Source organism: Nannobrachium achirus (assembly GCF_963921795.1).
Source record: "Nannobrachium achirus genome assembly, chromosome: 22".
Taxonomy (NCBI): domain Eukaryota; kingdom Metazoa; phylum Chordata; class Actinopteri; order Myctophiformes; family Myctophidae; genus Nannobrachium; species Nannobrachium achirus.
Window position 1 is genome coordinate 3,585,737 of NC_137829.1, and position 27,500 is coordinate 3,613,236.

Below are 27,500 nucleotides of genomic sequence, written 5' to 3' on the forward strand. Positions count from 1 at the left end.
CTCATTGTCTCCACCTATGAGTAAGGTCTTTGTTAAGAAACCACCTTGTTTCCATTAACAATAGTTTGATTAATTTACTGTAGTTTCTAAGCAGTGTTCATTTTGTCGACTAAAACTATGATGAGAAAAAAAAGCTATAATGACTAAAACGAAGACTAAATATAAAATCTGTTTGGTTGCGCCCGGGTGTTGTGCTCTCATCTACAAGCTCACAACCCGTTGTGAGCTTGTAGATCGTCTATTTTCTACATGCAACCAATAGATAAATAGATACCTTTATTATCCCAATGGGTAAAATCTGTCGCCCAGTGGCGGCACAGCAGTTAAGGTTACAAAGTTACAGAGAAGTACTGTATGAAGAGAATATGACGAAATCTAAATGAAATTTTATTCAAAAGACAAATCAAAATCAAACGTTTCCATGTATCACATATACCTGTATGCCAAAGGAGCCCTGTCCTGTTCCTTCGTCAACACCACAGAGCACAAGGTAAGGCAAGTATGGCACACTTAATAAAAGGACATTTGAATTCAGAAAAAAAATGAATTAAAAAGGGTAGAGACATTCAGAATATTTAGCCTTGAGCCAGCTTAGTCAAAGCCAAATCTGTTATTGGATTTTCTTTTTTAAAACAGTTTTTCAATCTTACATCTTCTTTGACCCTTCCTCCACCTTCTCTCATCTTTCACTGCTGTTCAATGCAAATTAATTCCAACACACACGGTTGGAACAATCTTATACCACACATCAAGTAGCTCCACAATTGAACATTTCAAATCAAACCTAAAACCCCACTTTTTCTCCCTCGCTTTTAGCTCCGCTCTGTCTGTCTGTCTGTCTGTCTGTCTGTCTGTCTGTCTGTCTGTCTGTCTGTCTGTATGTCTGTTTGCTTTTGCTATTGCTTTTGTTAATGTGTTTTGCTTCTACATTAATTAATGTGTTCTCTGATTTTAGCATATTTTGCAAGCTCTTCTCTGTCCTTGATGTTGTTGTTTTCTTTTGATTTTGGAAAGCACTTTGAAAACATCTCAGGGCTCCCTGCAAACTACACAGACCCACAGACCAAACTACGTTTTACATCCAGTTCTCCTACAGTACATCCCCCTCCTCCTTACAGGATACTTGGCCCTCCGAAAGGCAACTTTCGTCGTTCCCTGACAGCATGTCCTTAGAGACCCAAAGTATGACAATACACAGCTGAAATAACCTGTGGGAATTGCCATCAGCTCACCCACGAGACAGAAGAGACTCTTGAGAGAAAAGACAGCAATGTGAGACAGAAGAATGAGAATAGTTTTTAAGTGTGGTTAAAAAACGGGTCATATTAGTCTGCCTGCATACCCACAACATCTCCTCCCTCCACACAGTTGATTCAAATTAATGGCCAAGGTCTCTTGACACTTGCTCTTAGCAGTAGCCTAACACCTGTCCTGTGTTTCATTCTGACTGGTTGCTGTTGTGACACCTGAACCTCTGCACAGGGATTAAATGGTAATTACGGTATTATTAAGTGACTTTGGTGCTTGATAATCAGCATTCTTCATTAACTTTAACCATCCTGTATGGACGGAGATCTTGTAGGCTATAAGTAGGCAGCCTAATATGACATTTTCTGATTTGATCGTTCAAATGAATTGAATGACAGGATAACAGCCCCCCCCCCCCCACACACACACAGTGTCTCCCCCCCCCCCCCCCCCCCCCCCCCTCTCTCTCTCTCTCTCTCTCTCTCTCTCTCTCTCTCTGTCTCTGCCACTCACTCCCTCTCACTCTCACTCTGTCTGTCAGTCTCTCACACATGAGTGCATGCACATCGCTCCATTATGCCCGTCACTGTCAATCATTGTTGTGGTGTCGTCGTTGTGAAAAGCCTGGCGGTTTCTATTCCATTTCGAATCAGCGCCATCGGCTTTAGAACCCGCCTACACCAAAACTATATCCACACACATACAATACAGCTCATGCACTCGACCATTTACCGGGTACGTATTCCGTACCACGACAGGGATGAAAACTTCAAACAATTTCTGTCATTCTGCTTGTTTCCTGCAACGTGTGTATTCCGCTGACAGCCAATAGATCAGCAGTAAATGTCATGGAAGCGCGGAATCCTGGGGGGTCTTTTTAAAAGTATCAGCAAAGAGGGTTTTCTGACTGTCCGTTAATCCTGTGCCTAACACGTTCAGGAACGAGATAAGGGGGCAGGGGGGTGCTGTGCCAGGGCAGCGTTATCTCGTCCACAGACAAGTTAACTGTTGCCAAGGTTACCAGGTAAACAGGGGCCGCGGTAGCAGGCTGGTGAGCGAAAACACTACATATCCCATCATGCAACTCGGCCGCCAGCATCATAGAGGGTCTATTCTTCATATAGGCTCCGGTTCTATGCTGATGCAAAGAAACAGCTTTATCTCGGATTCTGCTTCCAGAACGCCAAGAAGGCAGAGAGCCGCTCTTTTTCACGGCGACACTGGGCCGTGACGATAGGCCGCGATAAGGATTTTAGTTTCGCGACCGAATGCAAACAAACTGACGTCCATTTTAAAATCGTCAGATCGTCAGCTTCCGGGGCTCTTCAAAATAAGGCGTAAGTGAACGGCGGCTCTAGAATTTTCAAAACAAAGGCAGCCTAAGTGTTAAGAAGCCCCAGTTTGCATATGTTTCTCTCTGCTTTTAATTGTCTCGTGGCACTAGTACATGTTAATGATATCACTCATGCTCTGCTCTGGACAGTTTGAATAAAAGTTCAATGAGAGCATATAACGCAGATATAATGTGCAGTACCTTTTAACACTTTCTCAAATATTGTGTGACTTCTTCTTCTTTTCCTTTCGGCTGTTCCCTTCAGGGGTCGCCACAGCGAATCATCTGCCTCCATCTCACCCTGTCCTCTGCCTCCTCTTCTCTCACACCAACTAACTTCATGTCCTCTTTAACTACAGTACATCCATAAATCTCCTCTTGGTCTTCCTCTTCATGCCTGGCAGTTCCAACCTCAGCCTCCTTCTACCTTTATACTTGTTTTTCATAAATGGAATACATTTTAGGATCCCTCTAATTTCAAGTTTTCTGAGGTATTTCGAAAGTTAAATTAAAAGTCAGACTCATATTATCAAACAGCAGTATATGCATAATGGAGGTCCCATCTGTATTTGATACCTGATTTCAAATATTTCTGAGAGTGATGCTTTATGTTTGAGTATGAGTATAACAACAAGCTAACCACTTGAACCCTATCCCTATTCTTGGGAGCACTTTCTGCTACAAGCTTGTGGATCTGCAATTTCTGACGTAGAGATTTGGTGAGAAAAGCATGGTGGAAAGTAACTAAGTTGCCTACATTTACTCAAGTACTGTACTTAAGTACAATTTTGAGGTGCTTTTACTTTACCGGAGTATTTGCTATTGTCAATACTTTTACTTAAACTCTGCTACATCTAAGAGGCAGATATTGTACTTTTACTCCACTATAATTATTTGAAAACGTTATAGACAAATATTAACCAGATCAGCTTTAATACTTTGCTAATTTGAGCTCGCAACACCTCACGATGCAACGCGCTGTGAGCTTGTAGATCTGTTATTTTCATACATTCATTCATGCCCGCATCCATTCATTTTTATAATTTTGAAAACTTGTGAAATGGGACTTTCTATATAATGAGTACATTTACTTTTGGTACCTTTATGTAGGCTATGCTTCGAGGCCAATGCCTTACTCAAGTGAATTTTGAATACCAAACTTTTACTTGCAACAGCAGTATTTCAACATTGTGGTATTGATACTTTTATGTGCACAGATGTGTATAGTTTAGTCAGTGTGCAACGTACCATCACTTGAAAAGTTTAATTGAGAGTGAGTAAACAGTAAGCCCGTCCCATTAGTTCCCACTGCAGCCCAGCCAGCTGTGAAATGGACTGTACTTCACTCTATACACACTGAGAAAGGTGATGCAAATTACACTTGTGCTTCGGTGAACTCGCATCACACCACTTCATCTGGCTGAATCGTTCATTTTACATTATTTTCCTTTTTTCCGTCTACCTCTGATCGTGGTCGTTGGGAGGGGGGACAATAGAGAGCTTGATAGGATGCTGTAATAAACGGCATGGGCAAAGATGAGATATTTTAGGTTATTGCACAGCACTTGTGTGGTCTAGTGGTAAAGTGCCTGCCCACCACCCCGGAGGTCGTGGGTTCAAATCCAGCGTGGCTTTATCGAGTGTCTACTCAAACACAATTGGCCCGTGTTTGGAAGCCGGTAGTGGAGGTACCTGTCAGCAGGGGGTGTTGGGTGGGAGGAATAGGGCAAAAGCTCTATGTCGTCCTGGTGGGGGCTCCTCACTGGCAGGCGAATCTATAGGATACACAAGCAGTAACAACTCAGGAATGAGTGTGTTGGCGTAATGACTACATTGGGGAAAGACAGGGGGTACAAAGCAAAATTGGGGACTGCTGTGGTTTTCTGCTTTACAAATGTGTCTAGAGATGCTATCTTCACTTACCAAGTTGAAGTGTTAATTTAATAATTTATCACAGTTAATCACGCTAAATAATAGTCGGATCGACATCATTATGTTTTGTGCACGCTGCCAACCGTCCAAAATGTTTTAATTGTAGTGGAGTAAAAGTACAATATTTGGATCCGAGATGTAGTGGAGTAGAAGTAAAAGTACTGGAAAGTGTAAATAATACTCAAGTAAAGTACAAATACCTCAGAATGTACATTACTTAAGTAGATGTACTTTGTAATGTTACTTTACACCACTGCTTGAAGGACATCATGTGAAAGGAACCCAGTCTTTGGAGCATCTGTCCAAACCTTACTGACCCAACTGCAAAGCTGTGTAGCATTGCATTCCATTATGTCATTTGGAACCAGCAGACAACACCAGCATTCCATTGAGAATGAATGGAGCTTGTGTTTCATGTGATCTCAGACAGCATCTATATGACACATTGCACTGTGCTGTTTTATTGTTGTGCTGGACTGCCAGGCCGTTAGTCCTTGAAGTGACTTTGTTCCACGTTTATAGCATCAATTCAACTCTGAGACTGTAACAACAGACCACACGGGCAGTGGTGTAAAGCAGGGGTTCCCAAACTTTTTTGTCTCAGGGCACCCCATAAAAAAACGTTTTAATCCGAGGCACCCCTACATTATAATTTTCACTCCCAGCACCTTATTGCGACCGAAGGTCGCATATACCCTGAAAAACCGTGTCGCTTGAGTGACCTTCCTTCCGTAACCTTCCTTCTGTAACCTTCCTTCTGTACGGGAGTGATGTCAGTGTGATGTCAGCGAGTTGTGACATCACTTCCTGTACGGGGCGGCTACACGAAATGTGGATAACACTATATATGGAGATAGTCCAGTCCATCATGTCATATGGGACTACCGTCATAGACAGTAGCCAAAAGAGAAGGATACACAAGACTAAGAAAGACAAAAAAAAGAGAAGAATAAAAAAGAAAAAAAAGGAGGAGGAGGATAAAGATACCAAAAGGAGAGAGAAGAAAGGGTGGATGAGGTACAATGTGTCTCAGAAGAGAAAATGTAACAAGGAGGTGGCAACGGGGCGGCTAGATAAAGTTATTAGGCCTGGATCCGACTTTAAGTCGACGCACAGGATTCCAGAAGTGTAGCGCTTATTCGCTCTTGTATCAAACTGGTACTCGAAACGTTCTTAGAATTTAATATATATTTTCTAAAGTAAATATGGGGGCGGCTGTGAAAAAAGAGAAGAATAAAAAAGAAAAAAAGGAGGAGGAGGATAAAGATACCAAAAGGAGAGAGAAGAAAGGGTGGATGAGGTACAATGTGCGGTATCCTCCTTGTCAAGCTCGACGTTGGGCATTTGGACCTATACATGGAGAAATGGAGCGAACCTGTATGGCCTAAACATGGAGATGTGGTACAGAATGACTCATATATGGGCATAAAAAGTATGTCATGTGACATCACTTCCTGTACAGACAGTCAGACAGACAGCCATTGACTCCGGCCTAACAATGGCTACGGTCTATGACGGTAGTCCCATGTGACATGATGGACTGGACTATCTCCATATATAGTGTTCTCCACATCTCCATGTTTAGGCCCTATCGCTCACACCCTAGGTGGGGTTGGCGATAGGGCCTTTCTGTGTGGAGTTTGCATGTTCTCCCCGTGTCTCCTAGGGTTGATACCCTCACAAAAACATGAACAAACTCCCCCCAGAATGACAACAACTAGAATCGTCAGAGAAACGCTGTGGTTGGCCAGATAGTCAAGAATTGGCGCGACCTCGCCCTTTAGGGCGAGGTTGCATGTCACCCTGAGGTCGCATTCCACCCTCAGGTGTCTTACTAGTATTTATAGCATATCGTCGTTGTCGGGTGGAAACCTTGTATGTCCAAAACCGTTCGTTTTGTATTTATCATCTATAAAATGTACTAAAAGGCATTGTGTGCTTGTAGATCGGTTGTTTTCACTAGTTTTGTGTGACAGTCTTGTATGATGAAGCAGGGCTTTGCTTTACCAAAAGACGTACACATTTTGAAACTTGGAGATACAAGGTTTCTGCCTGACAGTGACGATATTTTAGTGATTATGTTGCGAGGAAAACGTTGAGATAATAGCCATTTTGGTTAGAACTAACTTTGTAAAATGATACTAAATATTTGAGTACAAATAAATTCCAAATATTATCAAATTATCTCACGGCACCCCTGGACTGCCGTCACAGCACCCCAGGGTGCCCCGTCATCCACTATGAAAACCCCTGGTGTAAAGTACAATTCTTTTTTTTTCTTCTTTACTTTACTGCAGTATTTCCAATTTTCAATACTTGTATTCCTACTCCACTACATCTCAGAGACAAATATTGTACTTTTACAACACTAGAAGTATTTGAAAACGTTAGTTACTTTGTAGATTTTAATTATTATTACAAAACACAGATTAACCACTTCAGCCCCATATACTTTTTGACCATTTGAAAATAGCCGATCGACAAGCTCTGTGTTTCACTCCCACATTGCAGTATTGATACTTTTACTGTATGTAAACAAAGTGAGTACTTTTTCCACCACTGGTCCTGTCATGAATAAAGCAGGGAAGACAGGAAATGTGTGACAAAAACTAAAGTGAAATTCAGACCCTCTTGTCACTGGATGGATGGCAGTGTGACACTGCGGCAGTGTGACAATGTGACAGTGTGTCTGGCCATGTGAGACCAAAGTGCCTGACACGTCCAAATCTTTATTTATTTATCTATTTTGTCACGGCTGCAGCTGACCCTTTCACACTATTTTACCAAATATTGGCATTGCGATGCACTGTGAGCTTGTACAGTAGATCTTCTCCATTTGTAACAACATTTGTAATGTCGTGGCCACATATGGTGTGGCCATGACTTAATAAGAAGTTAGTCTTCAGACTGTTGTGGTAAGTCTGCAGTTCTGACTGCAACAGGGAGTTTATTCCACATTGTCCTTCTCCTCTGCTGGCTCTGCTGGTCGTCAATCATCGTTAGCAGGAGTGACACCTGCTCGTCATACTGGACACATATACTGCACATTGTGAAATCCCAAGAGCATACAAGTGGAACCAATTTGGCCCTTATGAGTCCATTTGGTTCCGTTGGTATACGCAAATTAACACTGAGGATTTGACAGTGTTACTTTATCTGTCAAAACTCACCACCGTCAGCAGTGTGTCAGTCTGGGAATCAGTAGTGAACTAGTCAGCTAGTTTATCGGGCGGCCGGCCACTCTGTCAGCGAGTCCGTTTCCCATGTTTTCAATGCAGACGCCACTCGGTTACAGTCAATTTGTCAGTCAGTCATGGTACTGTAAGCTTGTATTGTCATTCACTTCCAACACACGCACGCACACACGCACGCACTCACGGACACACAATATGGTGGATAGAAATACATTTTAGGGGAACTTGGGGTTTGGATTTCGGTGGCATTTGACGAGCAGGCTGTCATGAATGAAACAGCTCCTATTCCGGACATATTTAAATCAGTAAGCCCTCCAGGTCGGCAGGTGGCAGAAATGAACCCTAAAATCTCTTTGGGGTTCAGTGTCTTGATCAACGACACTTCAACACTAACCCAGGAGCATCAAACCGAAAATGTTCCGTTTCCCAAGGCCAATGCCGTGGTTCTTTTTACAGTCTATGGTAATCACCCAATAATGAATTGCTGTAACTTGGAGGTCAGCTCAGAAAATGTGTATTTGGTAAAATATCTCCACTTTCCCACAAGCTTCCCGTGGGCAGTATTCTCTGTTAGGCGATCGGGTCACGTTGACTGCAGCACTGAACATAATTATATGAAAAGTTATAATGCAGTGGTGCCTTAATATCACTTCCAGCTGGATTTCTACTACGAAATAATTTCCCTTCTGATACAACTACAGTCAAACACTTACATTTGCGTTTGTGTGTGTGTGTGTGTGTGTGTGTGTGTGTGTGTGTGTGTGTGTGTGTGTGTGTGTGTGTGTGTGTGTGTGTGCGTGCGTGCGTGCGTGCGTGCGTGCGTGCGTGCGTGCGTGCGTGTGTGAGACGTTTACACAGTAATGATCATATCAGAAAAGGCTATTCTCAGATTCATTTTTTTTTCAACCCACACTGCTCAAACATTTAGAACCAGAAGATTTGAGCCGATGCCACAGTAAGACGACGTTCCTTCACTCGACCAGCGGAGCAAGGCGATCCAATTGCAGTAATTTGAGCAAGGCAGACATCTAATCCAATTACAGTTTGATATGTGTAGACAAGGCCAAATAGAGCCCTGTGTTAACCGCTTTCACCCTTGCGTCATTATTTTGCGTCATTATTTTGGGTATCTCATTATAGGTGAAAAACTTTGCTATTTTCCATATTTTGTCATACAGGGAAGTATATACAGTAGGGCTTTAATGGTTGAAGAATGAGGCAACGCAATTGAAACATTATATTTTGCACGAGATGAAGCGGTCTTCACTAGTAAAATACTCTGTTACAAATAAATGTCTGGAAGTACAAAAGTATTGCCATCATAAATTACAAAATTAAAGTACTCATTATGCAGAATGTCCCATTTCTTCAAATGTATAAAATGTACAACATTTGCCTTTGAGATGTAATTGAGTAGAAGTAAAAGTATTGAAATGGTCACGTCGCCACTTTTATTCTATGTATGAGGGCAGATTCTGGCATTGCATTTCAATGGGAACGGAGCCGTTTGGAAACTTTCCATTCCCATTAAAATGCATTGGCAGAATCCGCCCTCATAGGTAGAATAAAAGTGCGGCGTGACCGTGTCCTGAGAAGTAATTTGATAAGGAATGTTCTGCCTTTGTGCCTGTCGTTTGAAGGCCCAAGGGGTGGCGGTGGCTCAGGGGTTGAGTGGCCGGTAGAGCGGCCGGAAACCACAAGGTTCCCAGTTCGATTCCAGCCTCCTCCAGTCCAGAGTTAGTGTTGAACTTCCTTGAGCAAGACTCTGAACCCCTAATTGCTCCCGATGTACCTTGCATGGTTTCCTCCACCATTGGTGTACAGTATGAATGTGTGAGTGAATGGGTGAATATAATTCACAATCTATGAAAAGGGCTTTGGATAAAAAGCTCTTTATAAATACACCATTTACCAAATAACTGTATGCTGTTATGAGATCAGATCTTTCCACAAGAATTTAATGTAATTCCTCACTATTTTGAGAAGCAGCCAAGAGCCAACTATTCTACAGAGCTGTTCAGTGTAATTCATTGTTAATTGTGTGGTCGTTATCAGTGATTTGTTCCGCATGGGTTGGGAGTTAAGAAGGACCCAAAATCCAGTCTGTATTTTCTTCTTCCCAACAAAATAACCCCAGTTATATAGTTCACCATTCACTGTAGTTCACTTCACAGTTTAATTTGAATACGCTTGTAGAAGTATTTTCCCTATCTAACCCTGCAGCCCTAGTCTCCACTGATAAAAGAAGCTGAAGAAAAGGGATTGGGCTAAGTGTGACTGTGTGTCTGTGTGTGTGCGTGCGTGCGTGCGTGCGTGCGTGCGCACACTTTTGCATGCATGTGTATGTCAAACATCTGTCACTTTGAGTTGGTGATGTGGACTGAGTTGGGATATCTTAAAAGCACTATACTGCATTTCTGCTTGACAGAAACTAAGGGGAATAACAGTGCAGCGATACAAATACGATTTCAAAATCACTCCGATATTTCTGCCGCAGAAGCCTAAAGGAATACTATATTGTACAGACACAAATAGCATTTTACAGGCTACTTGAGTATTACCAATACATCTATTTTACCCTGCAGACTAGTCATGAAGAGTGTTGTTAATACGGTATGCCCACTACTTTCCCAGAAAGCAATTATTTGTGATGTAAGCTTAATTACTTAAAACACTGTTACAATACGGAGGGGACAAATAATCAAATACTGACAGAAGAGATGTTCATGATAAAGAGATGTGCCATGGTGGATTTGAGTATTTGTTTCCCATTACGGCACCTGACAGTATCAAGCAATATAACTTGCTTGTTAGCCTGAGATATGGATCTCTGTCCTCCTGGGCGTTGTTTATTCTAGATGGCTAACTCCTTAACCACTTAAGCCCTATTGTTCACTCTACACCTATATATACTTCATTGACTGGCGTCCCTCATGGGTTCTGTACTTGCCCCCATCCTTTTTTCCCTCTGCGATCTGCAAGATTCAAGCTCGGGAGCTTGTTGGGAGCTTGTAGATCAGTGAACAATGACTAGTGACACTAGGTTTCATGTGGTTAAGCATAGCTGCCTACCAGCATGTGTTAACCAGGACCACGAGCAAGTAAGAAAATGGGATGGGAATATTCTACCAGGAGTGGGATGGGATGGAATGGGATGGGATGGGATTTTGTTTTCTTTTTACTCTAGCACGGGATTGGGACGGGGATGGATTATTTCCGTGGAAGCGTGATGCGACGGGAGTGAGAATCCTTCCCTCTCTAGGGTGTGTGTGTGTGTGTGTGCCAACTAAGTGCTTACAGTATGTGTGAGTATAGATGCCCATTCACATCAACGAGTTGGCGGGTGTAAATAATTGAAACTCTTGTGCTTTGTTTGAATGAAATGCATATAATTTGCATTCCCACATGTTTTTCGAGGATGTCTTTGTGTGTGCATGCCTGCGTGCGTGTGCGGAGTGTTTGATCTCGGTGTAAGCAGAGGGATGTGCTAACGGGCTAGCGGGGGTGATAATGAACACTTATCTGGACAGTGGAGGGATTCCCGCACACATCTCAGGCTGACATATTTGCTGCTTTGCATCGTTTGCCAATTGGAACCACAACCCCAGAAACAAATGATGGACTCATACATCTCATGGAAACGCTGGAGCGCTCCTCTTCCCCAGTGGTGTAAATGAACCAATGAGTATTTCCGATTTTCAATAATTTTACTTCTACTCTACTACATCTCAGAGGCAAATACCCCTTTTCCAAATATTGAGGAAAGGGGGTAAAAAGCAAAAAAAATAACATGAAATTAATAGGCGTTCTTTGCGAGTGCTCTGGACATGATAGCGCTCTGGACATGACGCTTTTCCACTCACACAAGATCATAGTTCTTCTCGTAGATGACTTGAGCTCTTTAGTGCATGCCTTAAACTCTCTCCAACCGTTTCTGTCACTTGCTATCCTATTGAAATAAAGAAGAAATTCCCCCCAAAATAAATAATCTTAAGAAAGAAAGAAACTGAAGTGAAGTTAAATCACTTCAATATGTCACTAGCGTACATGCCGTACAGTCTTGTGTGTTATGGAGATACCTGCTTTTTGGACAAAAGCCAGACATTCTCTGCAGAGATGAGATGTTGTATTGTATCATGCATATCATCTGAAGCAGTCGTGCCCAAGGTGTGGCATGACAGGGCAGTTTTGTTGATGAATACATATATAGGACCACAGTGGAAACAAGTCCCCAGGACTAATAAAGTATTCAATCTATCAATCAAATCAATGGATACTGAAGAAAACATGTTTACATGCTGTACCTGTTGTGTACTGTCTGGTGTATACATTTATTGTGTAGTGATGTCCTTGTGTTTCCTGTTTTGCCATGTTACTGTTGTCTGTCTTGTCGCGCCTCACTGTGATTAGTTATGTTCTCCACCCGTGTCTTGTTAGTCTTTCAGCCAATCAGTGTTAGTCAGTGTCTATTTAAACCTTTAAACCTTTGTTCAGTGTTCCCTAATTGGTGGGTTATAGTCAGTGTTGCTGTGTGTTCCTGCCTTTGTATAGCCTGCTGTAAGACTGTTAATGTGTTAGTGTGTTAGACTGTCTTCTGTGAGTGTGTCTTTCCCCTAGTTTAGTATTTCCCAGTGTAGTTTAGTGTCCCAGTCTACTTCATTGATCTGCCTGCCTTCCGTGTTCTGCTTCTGGGTCCTCCACTTCTGCCTCACACCGTGACAGTACCATAGCCATATTTATTTGCAATGCAAACATTGTTCTTGATCAACACTTTAATTGAGTGAATAGATAATTACATGAAATTATTTTCAATGAGGTACTGCCCTTGTTGAACACATGGTTTCTCTGCTAGTGTACGCTGAGTGTGTAAGGTCATGTTTGACACGTGTAGTTGGATGAGCCTGTCATTATTGGTAAAATGTTCAGAAATAGTAAAAATCATGTTTATTAAAGTGCTGGAGAGAAAGGGAGATCCCAAACACTATTGCAATGATTAGGCTATTATCACAATATAGAGCTTTAACATTTTAACAAAAAAGAATATGACACCTTTAAGTAATTTTGGGGTGCATTTTTTTGACAGAGACATCAAATGTGGAGAGAGTACAGTACATGTACCATACATAGTAGTACATAAGGACCGCAGGAATACACAAGAAACGGAGGGTGAGAGAGATTTGGTCCGTTTGATCCGTTGCATGTACGGACTTTCTCCCAGTACGTAATACTGTATGATTTAGGTCCGTACACGGACCCTTTCGTACAGCACCCAACTGAACGTACAAGATGTGTCCGTAGCAAGAAGTAGGCTACCTGCGGCCACCGTTGTCAAACGTTGGCGCAGTAGTGATGAAAATTACTTTAACTCTGCTCTATGACAGCGGTTCTCAAACTATGTGTCCCAATAAGAAATATATTTTATCAAGAAACGTGAAAAAGGACACGTCATTGCAACCACATGAAGAGGACGCCTCGACTCCACACACACACTCACTCTGCCTCTCCTCCAACAGTGAGACGGGTGCACTGACTGCACTCAATGACATGCAGTCAGTCAGTGCAGCAACAACAACAACACACAGACAGCGAGGCACACAAGAAGAGATGATTTAGCTCAGCGGCTAATTATGTTCAATATATGAGCGGGTGTGTACGTGTGTTTTGTTATAATTACTCCGGGTCCGGATCTATGTGGTTAAATCTGTACCCTCGCGGAGTTGCATTTACCGCGATAACGTTGCCGACAGACAGCAGAACCAGTCCAGACTGTTACCACGTATTATACCAAACATCACGTCGGGTCCAAAAAATCTGTGGTTCTACATAATTATTTTGGCTAAATGCTTCGGTTTAACACGTGTGTGCAGAACCACTTCCATGTGGTGCGCGGCCCCAACGGGAGCCGAATTGGAGCGGAGAGCGGGTCGGCACGTACATAACGTAGAGGAACTATGCATATCGACGCATTTACTGTACGTACTCTCTCACCCAAAACGTACACAAAATCAAACATACGTAACTATAAATGGCCCTTAACACTTGGGGAGCCAAACGCGTTCAGGGACGAGTTATGGCCACTAGATGTCACCCTGCCACAGGAAGTTATATCGTCGAGGGACGAGTCAACAAATAGTTAACTTTTCGAGACCGCAGCTTCCCTTTGCATGCCCTGAATCCATTACGTCACCCAGCCAGGGCAGGAAGCCCCCTGTCTCTCCCCACACGGAAGGATTTTACATGGCTTTAGATTCTACTTTGAAACATAAGAACGGCTTTATCTGAGAATGAGGTAAAAACAGCCCCATGGAGGCAGAGAGCTGATTGTTTTCACGGCGACACTTTACCGCGAATTTACCGCGATTTTTTTACCGCGAGTTTCGCGAGCGTTTGTAAACAAATGGAGTACCTCCTCAATCTTCTCTGGACACGCACGTGCACACGCACGAAGCTTGCGGGGCTCATCAAAACATAACGTAAGTCAATGGTGGCACCAGCAACAGCTATAAATGTTATAAACCTTGGCCGCCCATGTGTTAAGGGAGTGACATACATCAAACAGGTCGGCCGGCTGGGAATTGAACTGGGGACTCCCTGATCAGGGCATTTTGCCCCCACAATCTATGCACTCTTAACCACTTGGTTTCAGTCCCTATTGACACCGAAAACCACTACTCTATCTATATATTGGGTTTTAACAATGCACACTGCAGGCAAGCATACTACACACCCACACCCACACCCACACGCACGCACGCGCACACACACACACACACACACACACACACACACACACACACACACACACACACACACACACACACACACACACACACACACACACACACACACACACACACAGTTTGAAAGAACTTAAATAACCTTCAAAGTGGTTCGGACAAATGGACCTCCTCCCTGGTGAGAGGACACAGACAGTGAAGACGGGCAGTCAGGCGATGCGGGGGTCGGTTTAATCCGTTCCCACCCTTTGCGTGTGACAACAATGTTATCGCCGACAGCCCAACCTACAGACATGGTCTGATAGAGTAGCAGGCATTCTTTGGTCTATTATGTTGTTGTTTTTTTTCACTGCCACTCCGAAGTTATAGATCACGTTCAGTGTTCCTGAAGAGAAAAAGAAGAGAGAGGTGAATGCATCAAAAGTAAAGGAACGTTGTGCAGCACAGATGTAAGGACTGGTGTGAGGGTGCTGTAGTGTGCCTGGGTGGCATATTTTTGATCAGCAGTATTTTGATCAGCCCGGAAAGTATTGTAGGCCTAACTAATTGCATTTACTCAAGTCCTGTACTTAAGTACAATTTTGAGGTACTTTTACTTGAGTATTTCCAATTTTCAATACTTTTACTCCACATCTACTGTATATTACTTTATAGCACACAAAGGAAGAAAGCTAAGGTGAAGGCAGATTGTGTGTGATATTATAAGCTTGGGAGAACAACATCAGAGTGCATCATTTTCACTCAACACAACAGTAGCTACAGTATAGACTATAAAGGAAGCACTCCACACTACTCCTGTCATACATGATTTTATGGACTCAGCCAATGAAAAATGATCTCGTTGATACTTTTCATTGGTTCAATATTTATAAAAACCCACAGTCACTCTTAATACTTCCAGCCTGGCCTCCCTGTTTTGGCTGCATGTCAGTAGGCGAGACTTTCAAAAAAATATGTCAAATATGAAAATAGCATATCTACAAGCTCAGAAGTTGTGGTGTCGCTACTTTTCCATGACATTACAACATAATTCAATTCATGGAGGGAAAAAAATGGAAATATGGAGATTACAAAGTACAATGGAGACAATATGCTGCACAACTGATTAGGTTTTATAGCCTTTAGGGCACGATTGACTACATTTATTCAAAACTGTTGTGAAACTGGAAACGCACCATATGCAGATCATTTCCAATGCCCCTTCTGTCACTGTTTACAGAGATATTCTCTGAAATAGAATGTAAAATCCTGCCTGATGGGAAGTAAAGCTAAATCAATAACAGACAAACGATCTATGAATGAGTGTGAAATAGGATTGTGGCAGCCGAGTCTGAACAGAAGCCTCATTCCGTGGAGTGTACGTGGGCCGAGAATCTCAGATGAGTGTCAACAGCACTTGTGTCTTTTTTGTTTTCTGTTTTTCACTCTCCTCAAGGCAATGCAGAGAGAGTGCATTAGATGAGAGCTGCTGGCTCATGTCACCTTTCGAAAGGGTTTTTTCTCTGCATACAAAGCAAGTGGATTGTGAGAAAGGATGATGTGCTTCATACTGTATGTCACTGGGGGGGAGCAGAGCATTTGAGCAGTGATACCACAGTGTGAAGGAACTCGTACACATTGCTGTGGTTTGAGAGGGAAGTGATTAAGTGACAGCCAGTGAAATCAGGCAGATAGTTTCATCTGCAGCCCACCGCTGTGTGAGACAGCGTTCCATTCAGCCATACATTAAAGTGAAAAACACAGAGCAGACGCCTGCTAACGGCAACTTCATGCATGCTAAACTAGCAGCATGTGCGTGCGTGCGTGCGTGCGTGCGTGCGTGCATATGTCATGAGAAAAAGTGAACAAACATGTTGTCTCCATGGCAAGAAAAAAAACCCAGCTGTTTGCTGCTAATATTACTAATTTGTCTTCTTATGCCGCAAGGCTGAAAGCCATTAGTCATACATCTGTCTAAGTGTGGCTCTCTTCCTCTATTTATTTGTCTCATCTACACATCTAGTACAGTATCATGTTAGCAGGGGTTGCCAAACTTTTTCATCTTAGTTAAACTTTTAGGCTATCATTGATGTACAGTATGATTTGTGCATAAGCGCAAGTCATTTATATTATTATATTATATTGCCTGCTGATTAACAGGTGGCAGTATGCATACTATTCCTGTCATCTTCATCAAAAATACAGGGCTATTTCATTTGTGTATATCAGTGGTTACTGTGTGTGTGTGTGTGTGTGTGTGTGTGTGTGTGTGTGTGTGTGTGTGTGTGTGTGTGTGTGTGTGTGTGTGTGTGTGTGTGTGTGTGTGTGCGTGCGTGCGTGCGTGCGTGCGTGCGTGCGTGCGTGCGTGCGTGCATGGGTGGCTGCGTGGGTGGGTGCGCTTGCATGTGCGTCATCTAGGCACGCTAGTGGTTAATCATGGTGGCAGTGCCCTGCTTTAAGCGTCATCTTGTGTCAGAAAGGGACAAGGACTTCACAGCCACCAAGACAAAAAAAATACCTATTTTTACCGGGGATAGAAAGTCGAAGGAGTGGGATGGTGGGGGCATCTACATGCATAGTGCCACCCCATCATCTTTAACGCCTCATCCCAAAGTAAACTCCGGTGAAGCAGCCCTGTCCAAAGCCTGAATAGACCCTTGGCTTAAAGTAGAAAGTATGATTTATGAGGCTCCACTTTGAGCTGCTTGGCTGGTACTGTGGCTCACAATGCTGCCATGTTCCTACACAGCTCCCAATGTGCAGAAGCCTAAATGCATCGTCTCAAACACTTAAAACCCTGGTAGTCTTAAATAACTGGACATGAGTTACAACTAGTAGACCCCTTTTTCCATCTACAGATAGCTAGATCGGCTATTTTTGGCAAAAAGATTTAACCGTACCTGGGACTAGGACAGAGCTTTCTCTGTCTCTGTCCCCTCCCTCTGGAATGCACTCCCCAACCAACCACCCCCTCCATTCTGGATCCTGGGGAATGCTCATATATGGACTTTTACATAGGTGATGTCACCTGTGATATCACATGTGATGTCACAGTGATTTGTCAGGGGAACCACAGTGTCAGGCGTGACCGTCAGACAGACAGACAGACAGAGATACGCGGACAAGATGTGTCGGTTTTCATAGTAAACTTGTGACCTATGGTCGCAATTATTATTATTATTATCTCTTTGCCAAAACAAGCTCACAACGTGTCACAATGTGTCGCAATCCCTGGCACAAAACATGTTCAGATGGGGGTCTGTGGCGAATTACATATAATTTTGAGGGGGTCCTTGACACAAAAAAGGCTTGTTCTTTTATCCTCTGCGCCATAACGAGCGTTTGTTCTTTTCCCTGTCTGAACAGTGTAAGCAGATGCGGGGTTGGAATTGCGGTTGGAAATAATGGATGGATATTTTTTTATAAAGTTGCAAAAGGTAAGCTACTTTTATGGCGTTACAAGACATCCTTAGATCCTTATAAAATCATATAAAGAGCAGTAAAAGAGTTAATATACCTGGCAGGCGATGCTAAGTTGAGATGTGAGAGCCTCTCTCAGTCAGATGTCACCTTGGCCTTCTTCTCTGGTATGCGAGCCAGGGTTTACAGCTGCTCTGCAGACAACAAGGCCATGGAGACTGGAGAAGCTGAGTCACACGAGGAGAGAGAAAAAATAAACTACAGCTACTGAGAATCTGTGAGGTTCTTTTCTGCGACCTCTGAGGTGTAGCTCTGTGTGCGTGTAGGTTGGTCTGGCAGCCAAGAAACAAGGATGTGTGACGCATGGACAATTCAGGGACTCTGATCTGCTCCTGACAACACAGCCAGTCAGTATGATAATTAAAAGGGAAAAGAAATCACCCTGTAGACACCATCCACACATTTTATCTTCTAGTTGTGGACAGATGGAAAAACTAACAGACAAACAAACAAACAAACAAATTAATTCATTAAATACAAATGGAAAAAGCCTCACACAACAAAAAAGAGATTAATATCGTGATAGTCGACAGAGAATTGTTTAATAGAATAATGGTCCATGAGGTTTAAGAACTATGTCACAGTCACCACTTCACTATTAGAACAGAACAACGCAGAGATCAATGTCTCCATCTCGCTGATTCTTAAAGTGCTGTTCGTGGTCATGACAGAGGGAGTATATACAGTATGTGCCTTCACTTGACTCACAACTCTCTAAAAGTAATCATGTAGAACAATGTTGTTTCTGTAGCGGGGAGAAAGGGGGAAAGGTGAAGAGAGCTAGGAGAGGTGCAATTACCCCCAGCGTGTTTCACTGGGGTGAGTCAGTGACACCAGTCGCCATTTCTCGGCAAGTGTGTGCATGCATGCATGAGCGTGTTTGTCTTTATTTGCGTGTGTATAGCCTGGTATTCCCTGGAGACTGAACTAGTTTAAGTAGCAACGCTGTTAGCTACTGTCAGGTATAGCAACCAAGTCTGGGATACACTCTCACACGGCATCATTAAGGGGATTGTGTGCGCGTGCGTTTGCGTGCGTGTGTGTGTGTGTGTGTGTGTGCGTGTGCGTGCGTGCGTGTGTGCGTGTGTGCGTGTGTGTGTGTGTGTGTGTGTGTGTGTGTGTGTGTGTGTGTGTGTGTGCGTGCGTGTGTGCGTGTGTGCGCGTGTGTGTGTGTGTGTGTGTGTGTTTATGATGAGGATGCTGGTATCATTTGGAGAGGAGGAAAGGGTGGGTGTGTGTGTGTGTATGTGCGGAACCTGTGTGCGGGCGTGTGTGCAGGCATTTGTGCGGGCGTGTGAATGCGTGCGTTCATTGCGTGTGAGTGTGCCTGTGTGTGAGTGTGTGTGTGTGTGCGTGGGTGCATGTGTGTTTTCATTTTTCCACAGTGAGGTCAAAGGGAAACTTACATGCGTGGAAAGTAAAGTTCCTATTCTATTCTGTTCCACTGAAAACACACTCTGCCCACTGCATACTAATCAATAAAACAGTATAAAATCAGCTGGAAGGAGTAACCAGATTCAATTTTCTTTTGAGGACTGAAATGATAACAGGCAGCCTCTTCTTACTGTCAGCGCTCTGTGGCAGTTGGCTACAACGGGCTAGTTTAGTTTCACCTCGTGTGCTGCAACAAGCTATAAATACAAATGTGTTGGCTTATAGCTTAAAGGAGCTATAGTCAACTTTTTCTTGAAAAACGGACGTTAAAATAAAAATAATCTTTCAAAAATATTTTTAAGCTTCATATGTGTTTCTATTAAAAAATGACCACAAAAAGCGTAAAATAATGATAAAATAATCATTTTGGTCATTGTCAGACTGACAATAATAAATATATATTTTCGAAACATTATTTTTAATTTAGCGTCCATTTTTCAAGAAAAAGTTGACTATAGCTCCTTTAAATCTGAGGGTGTACTGAGGTGGAGGCTGGGGTGGCGGAGGCATGTTTGCCAGCAGCAGCAGTGCTGCCACACACTTGCAGCCATTGAAAAGCAGAGATCCAGTAGCCTATAGGAGGAAGCCGAGTGCCGTGCTGCGAGCTCGTAGATCTGCTATTTTTGAAAAATCTTGCAAATGTGGTGTGCAAATCTTGGAATGTATATGTTACAGTGTTTTTGAGGTACCAGTGAGTTTGGGACCGGAGCGCTCGTTTTGTAGTTCACCTTATGGGCAGTCCCCGGAAGAAGGCACCGCTTGCTCCGCCTCTCGCCTAAAAACGAGCGCTCCTGGTCTCAATCTCACTGAATCTCACAAACACTGTGACATTTTTTTTTTTTAAACGCAAATCTTTCGTTCTCATGGTTCCTGGAACTAAATATTCTCAGATGGGGTCCGTGGTAAAATACATATAATTCTAGGGGGCCCTTGACATGAAAATGTTTGAGAACCACTGACAGAGAAACATAGGTTTTTCAGAAAACTGTTTTAGGATCTAGAAGTCTTTTTTCAGTTCTAAATGGGTTAAACGGACCGCCTTGTTGAGGGAATGAGCTGTGATTGGTGTGTAGGAATGCATGGCTGATTGAAAGCAATCAGCAGACTGGCAGCTGATTACAGCTGAGCGTATGCGCGCGCGCGCACACGCGCGCGTACGCACGCACACAGAGAGAGAGAAACCCCTTGAAGCTTGGACTTCGACCTCCGTTCTCAATCTCTCTCTCGCCACCCCCCGCTTCACTTCAGACTGTATTTATTCCTGCTGCATTTAAATGGCTTTGTTGTCTGTACCGTTGCAGCAGGTGGGGGCGACCGGGTGGAGAGACTAGGGACGGTTGCTCTGTTAGGCGGAAGTACAGCTGCTATGACACGATCGCCGTAGCAGTCAAAATCGTTAAGCAAACAGCCGTCGGCGATGGGTTCCCACCCCTTTTACTTTGGTTCTCATGGTACTTGTCTATGCTGCAGACATTGTGGACACTACGTGGAAAGGTAGCTTCTGCCGTAGTAGGAACGGCTGCGATGGCAAGCAGGATTATTTATTGAGCACTGATCCATTTCCGGTTACCGGAGTGGACTGCCGTAGCTGTCGTTGCTTAAAGTCCCTACTTTCTTTTGCCCTTGAGTGTTTACAGCGACTCAACAAGCACAATGTCAGCACCCATACTCTATTTGACCAGAATAAAACAGAGCCTTAAATAGTATCATTGGAAAAAGTTGCACGGAGCTTCCGGCACCGCAGATGCAAACGGTTGCATCTGCGGCGCAAAGTAAGCTTGTATGTCTGCTGTTAACCGGAAGTGTGGTGCAAAAAGTTCTCCAGTAAATTCCAGCGGAAAGAGGTGGATAGATCCTAGGCTCACAAGCTCTTAGTTAAAAAGTAGGGCACTAATGTATAAAAAACAAAGGGAAATATGGAAATACAAGGTCTCTGCCAGACGGCAACAATGTGAGCAGGAGTGGACCGCCATGAACGATGACGGCACAGCACCATCAGTCTGGCTGCGGCCGTCACAACGTGGCTCGGTTCCCGGTCGGAGGGTAGAGCTGCGCTTCAGGGCCAAGCTGTCACAAGGGGTGATGGGTAACAGAGAGAAGGGGACAGAGAAAGGGAGGCTGATTTGTGGGGTGAGAGGAAAGAGAGTGTGGGGCAGTGGACGTAAAGTGGAGAGAGTTATTATAGGGCGGAGTCTGGAGATGACTGAGATTGTGTGTGTGTGCAGGGACGTGCAGTGAATGTTAGAGAGGCAGGGGCTAAAATGTCAAATAGGGCCTTTTGGTGGAAATATCGAAAATAGCAGACCTCCAAGTTCACAACGTGTCGGAGCGCAACGCGCCGTGAGCTTGGAGGTCGGCTATTTTCGATGTGTGATACCACTCTGAACTAAGCATAATCAAGTCAATACTGGAGATAACAACATGGATTTCAGGTAGGCCTATGTCATGAAAAGGAGGCATTTGCATTTCTTTCACCATAGTAAAAACTGCATTTGTGGTCTGGAGAGGGCACTTTTTACAGACGGATAAAAGGGCAAACCCCCTTTGTTGTCTAGGTGTGCACGTGCCTGTGTGTGTGTGTGTGTGTGTGTGTGTGTGTGTGTGTGTGTGTGTGTGTGTGTGTGTGTGTGTGTGTGTGTGTGTGTGTGTGTGTGTGTGTGTGTGTGTGTGTGTGTGTGTGTGTGTGTGTGTGTGTGTGTGCGCGCGTGTGCGTGTGCGTGTGTGTGTGTTTGAGAGAGAAAGAGAGCTTATATCCCTATGCGGATCAGTGTTCATCATTGTGTACTTTTAAACTCCTGGATGTTGGGTGGGATATCCTGTAGGCTAATAGTGTAATACAGTGGTTCTCATGTATTTTCATATCAAGGACCCTAAAATTATGTATTTGGCCGCAGCCATTTATTATTATGGATGATATTAAGGTTCCTAGTGTTTATGAACAGCAATTAGCGGCAGTATTTACCATGACCGTTGTATAGTTTACTAGCTCCTTTTCTAAGCTTAGCTCCCTCTTTAGCTATACTGCCTATGAGGTGCAGGGTGTTTTGTTCATTGAGAGCATTAGACCCGACTGATGCGAAACTTTTGATTCTGATGCCGATCCTGATTTTGGACAGTGCTAGCCCACAATTACTGATGGCTTGACCCATATTTCATCCAAAAGTGCTTACATATGACAGGCGTGTACGGTACCAGAGTTGGCTACTTGTCAACTTTTTGCTTCAAAAAATCATGCCTTGCTTTCCCCTGCTGTCATGCAGGGCCACTGTTAACGCAACACATCCTGTCCAGTGTGATTGACAGGTGTCGTGCAAATTGGTCTTTGGGGATTTGTTGCACAGCAGGGAATGGTTAATTGACGCGCCGATGGAAACCGCGCTGCGAACCCGACAGCTACTTTTCATATCTGTCTGAAATATGACTGTCAGCTGTATAAAATGATCTTCCACCCTGTGTCACGCGAAAGCATACATTTATCCAATGGCAGAAAGTGCATTTACTGAAGTACTGTAATTGAATACAATTTACCATTGCAAGCAAATGGTAACTGTTTTTACTCCACTCCACTCCAATTATTTGAACTATTTGTACATTTGGATTTATTGAACACCAATAAGCCCTATTTTACATTACATCTATAAAAAAACATCTATGAGCTCACAGTTAGTTTTTGCTCTCCTGTAAAATTCTGAAAATGTCACTTGGGCTCCGAGCCCCCGATACAGTACAGAGCTTCTTATAGACTCCTACAGCACACAGAAGTAATGTTGCATTCAGAGTTTGATACTAACCCATACTGGATATTGAATATGAATACTGCAGTGCATCTACAAAACTGAGACAAAATCATTTTCCCTGGGTTGCAGTTATTGGTTGGCGACTTCCTGTACAAGAAATGTTCAGATGTATACAGGGATATGCAGGGATAATAAACAGCATATTGTTGCTGTCGGACAGCCACCTTGTACAGTATATCTCACATTTTCAATTATTATTATTATTATTATTTTGTAAATGAATGTTTCATATGACATGCAAAAGTAGCAAATACTGTAGCTGACCTACAAGCTCACGTGTCCCGATCTTGATGAGCTTGTAGATCTGCTATCTGCTATATATATATATTGTTTTATATATATATTTTTTTTAAGTTAAAGTAGTTGTGTCTGTAGCTTTTATGAATTTGTCACAAATGAAAAGCACACAAGCTGAATAACACACTAAGACATGAATCTACTGGAACACAGGTTCTTTTTACATTTCCTGAAAAATGTTTTTGGACATGAAAGGATTCCATTTGATGATGACAAAATAAACGGCGTATCCTGACAGTTTCACAGCTTGTCTTCTGCAGCTCTTGATACCTTCAAGCGCCTGCAATACTTCTTAGACTGACAATATAAATAGTTAGCGTCAGGGACGTGCTGGCCATTGGGAAAAGCGGGACAACTCCCGAACGGCCGGTTCATTCCCGGCCGGTCCAGGCCGGCCATTAGGAAATAAATTAAAATAAAATGACGGCCTTCGTTCCATTTAGGGGGCTTGGCGGCCAACAAAATAAATCGTCACTGTCGGGCAGAAACCTCGTATCTCCAAGTTTCTTTCTTCCAAGTTTTCTATCTTCCAAGTTTTTTCGCAAAGCAAAGCCCTGCTTCATCATACAAGGCTGTCGCACAAAAGTAGTGAAAACAGCAGATCTACAAGCACACAGCGCCTCGCGGTGCGAGGCGTTGTGTGCTTGTAGATCGGCTGTTTTCAATAGTTTAAATCATTTTTAAAATGGTTTTGGACATACAAGGTTTCCACCCGACAATTACGAAATATAACTCATGTCATTGGCCCACTGGCTTGTCACTTGTCATGATCTGCAATGGCAAATCTTTGAGGAGCAGCAGCGCTATAGAGAGAGATCTCTCTCTATAGCGCACAATGAGGGCCTCTCCAACTCTTTTTCCCAGGCTGAATCAGGGGCCCAGCACATCCCTGGTTAGCGTAGATGACAGGGGGAAAAAGGAGCAACGTTACATCAGAATCAAATAGATTCTGATTTCAACTTGTGGTGTAGCCATGGCAACAGAGGAGAGTAATACCATCAGAAGGCATTGTCTGTAACCATGGTTACCTGTTCAATGGGCAAAACGGTACTAAGGCTAATGGAGCCATTGTGCAGTAAACCAGCTCGTTAATCTGCTATTGTTCCTAAAAGGTTCACTCAAGGCCTTGGAGCCTGTAGCAGGAGGTTAACTAATGTTAACAATGGCACCCAGATGGGCGCAGGCCCATGACAGCACATTCCATCACAATTAGTGGTGGCTGGTGCGAAAAGTAATCTGATTTTTTTTACCTAAGACAACACATTCACCGCCAATGAGGACTGAAGTCGTCACTCAAAAACACGGCTCTTCCGCACCCGTGAGTGATCCCAGGACTACATATCCCCAAATGCAAACGGACGTCATCCCAAAGATTATCCAGATTGCGTTTTTGGTCAAAACAAGCTTTTTTTTCTACAGGCCCTAACTTAGGAACGCATCATCCCGAACACTTTTTTTTTATTAAAAAAAAAGAAAAAAAGATCATCCGTGTGGTCTTTGTTTACATCCTGGCCACATGGTGTGATCCAGTTGCCGGCGAAAATGAGGTAAAAACACTGAAAAAACGTGGCAGAGGCGAATGAAGGACTTCATTAATGAATACCTGGAGTCAATGTGCAATGTGTGAAAGTATCAAAACCACCATGTGCAGTCCAGTATTTCAGTATGTACTTCAGTCCAGTATTTCAGTATGTACTTCAGTCCAGTATTTCAGTATGTACTTCAGTATGTACTTCAGTCCAGTATTTCAGTATGTACTTCAGTCCAGTATTTCAGTATGTACTTCAGTCCAGTATTTCAGTATGTACTTCAGTCAAAGTGCAAAAGTTATGGCATCTTAAAGTACCAAAAGCAAAAGTACCCATAACGCTGAATGTCCCATATCACGAGTTTTTCTTTGGAAAAAAAGATCTACAATCTCACAGCACGTTGCATCGCAATGCGTTGTGAGCCTGTAGATCTATTTTCAAATTGCCAAATTAGAGGTCTGAAGTGTTTTGTAGTAATAATCAAAATCTACAAAGTAACTAATAATTACAAATAATTATTGTGCAGTAAAAATACTTACCCATGATGTAGAAGAAGTAAAATGATTGAAAATTGTAAATATATAAAATTGTACTTAAAGACCCAGTTAAATGAAAAATAAGTGTTTTACACTTTTAGAGCTTATCCATGGTAATCATATGGGCATTCCTAACACTAGATGCCAAAAAATAGAAAATAAACAATTTTTGTGTATTTTTATATCAAAGGTCCCTAAATAGGCCATTCTTAATTATTTCTTGTGAACAGAAATGTGCTGCGTGATGACATAGACAGGTCTTCTTGAATATAAATTAACCTTTGATTACATTCACCTGTTTGTTTCCCATTGCTGGCATTCCTCCAAACACAGCTGTTTTTAATTATAGAGCTACTCTGTTTTGAATCTCATTCAAGATGACTTCCAAACAATGTATTTCTCATTGTAAACTTAATGAGCACAATGAAATATGTATCTGTAAACATTATAGGTTAGAATAATAAGCATCTTGGTAACAAACATTCTGTACAAGAGGCAGCCTGGTCGTGTCTCTCTGCCTTGCTAATGAGGGCTACAAACAAAACATTTAGCGTCACATGACTCAGATTTTACGTCCCATCGCCTGAAGGGCTGGTCCCTTCTGATTGGTTCAGAAACACACAGGCTTCCTTTTCAGACTGAAACTTCAAAATAAAATACCCAAAATAGCAATTTCACTGGGTCTTTAAGTACAGTACTTGAGTAAATGTACAGTACTTAGTTGCTTTATACCACTGGTGAGGATAGAGGAGTGCCGTACAGTCATTAACAAGTGTCCTTGCTCCTTCCAGTGTGAGGGCTGATCCAGCTCTTGGTTTTAGTGTGCTGGTTGTCTGATGATGACACTTAAATATAAATCCACTGCATCATTAATTGAAGAAGACATTTGTTAGCTTATTCACGCGATAAGACAGGCAGCGTCCCCTAACAGCTATTGAGGCAGCAGCAGAAGGCTTATTGTCACAAAATAATGATATTTTAAGATCACTCGATGGGGGACACCCAATGAAAGAATGTAAATCAATTATTATTCCCCACCTTTGAGCTAAATGCCTCTTTAATTGCCTGGCAGATAACTTGCATTCTTTGTAACAGATTGAAAAAAATAAATGTGTAAGTGTACCGGCAGTGCCTGGTCATTTATTATAAACACATTTTACTAATGTACGGTAATGGTCCTTAGGTCACACAGACTGAGAGCTTTTCCCCGATAAATGACTTACAGATTGCTAATGCATTCACTGATGATGTAGTTTCATAATTGAACATTTGTGCATAATTTCATGTGGGTTTATTATCATGCATAATGTAGCAGGGTAACGGTGAAAACGGCGCACGTAATGTTGCAAATTCAAATGCACAAAGGGAAAGAGTGTCTTTGATGATGATGATCTTTAATGAAAAGATTATTATATGCTTTCACTTAAGCATAATAAGCAAGTCATTGCTTTGTCTCCACAGTTACCTCTTAAAATACAGTTGAGATATCACAGTACCTCCCACATGTTGAGAAGAGAAAAACACGAAGCGAAAAACCGTCTAACAGTACTTCAGAGAGTGATTTGCAGTGGTCTAAAAGGTAACTAAGTAGATGTAGACCGGGATGTTTACTTTCACACGGAAATGAAAAATCGTCACCTTGGGTGACTGTCGCGGCCCAGTGTCGCCTTAAGTGTTTCTCTGCTTCGAAGTGTTTTTTGGAGAAAGATTACGAGATAAAGCTGTTTCTTTGCAGCAGCAATGAATAGGAGCCTACAGTATGGAGATTACATTACATTACAACTGATGCCATCATGGGATATGACTTTCTTTTTTTGCTCAACAGCCGCCGCCGCAGCACCTGTTTACCTGGTTACCATGGTAACCAGCTAACACGTCCCTAGGCATGATAACGGGGCCGTGGCGTCGCACCGCGGTAATTCTTATCACGTTCCTGGACGTAATTGTCATCAGAAGTGTTATTAAGTACAAATATTGTACTTTTTACTCCACTACAATTATTTG

At 42.8% G+C, this 27,500-nt stretch overlaps 1 protein-coding gene across 1 annotated transcript in view; it reads left to right on the plus strand.

Annotated features, from left to right (window-relative positions):
* LOC308308022 (limbic system-associated membrane protein-like) overlaps positions 1 to 27,500 on the plus strand; it is a gene marked incomplete at both ends in the record, with an annotated part of 166,718 nt that overhangs the window by 67,990 nt on the left and 71,228 nt on the right. The window lies entirely within an intron of this gene.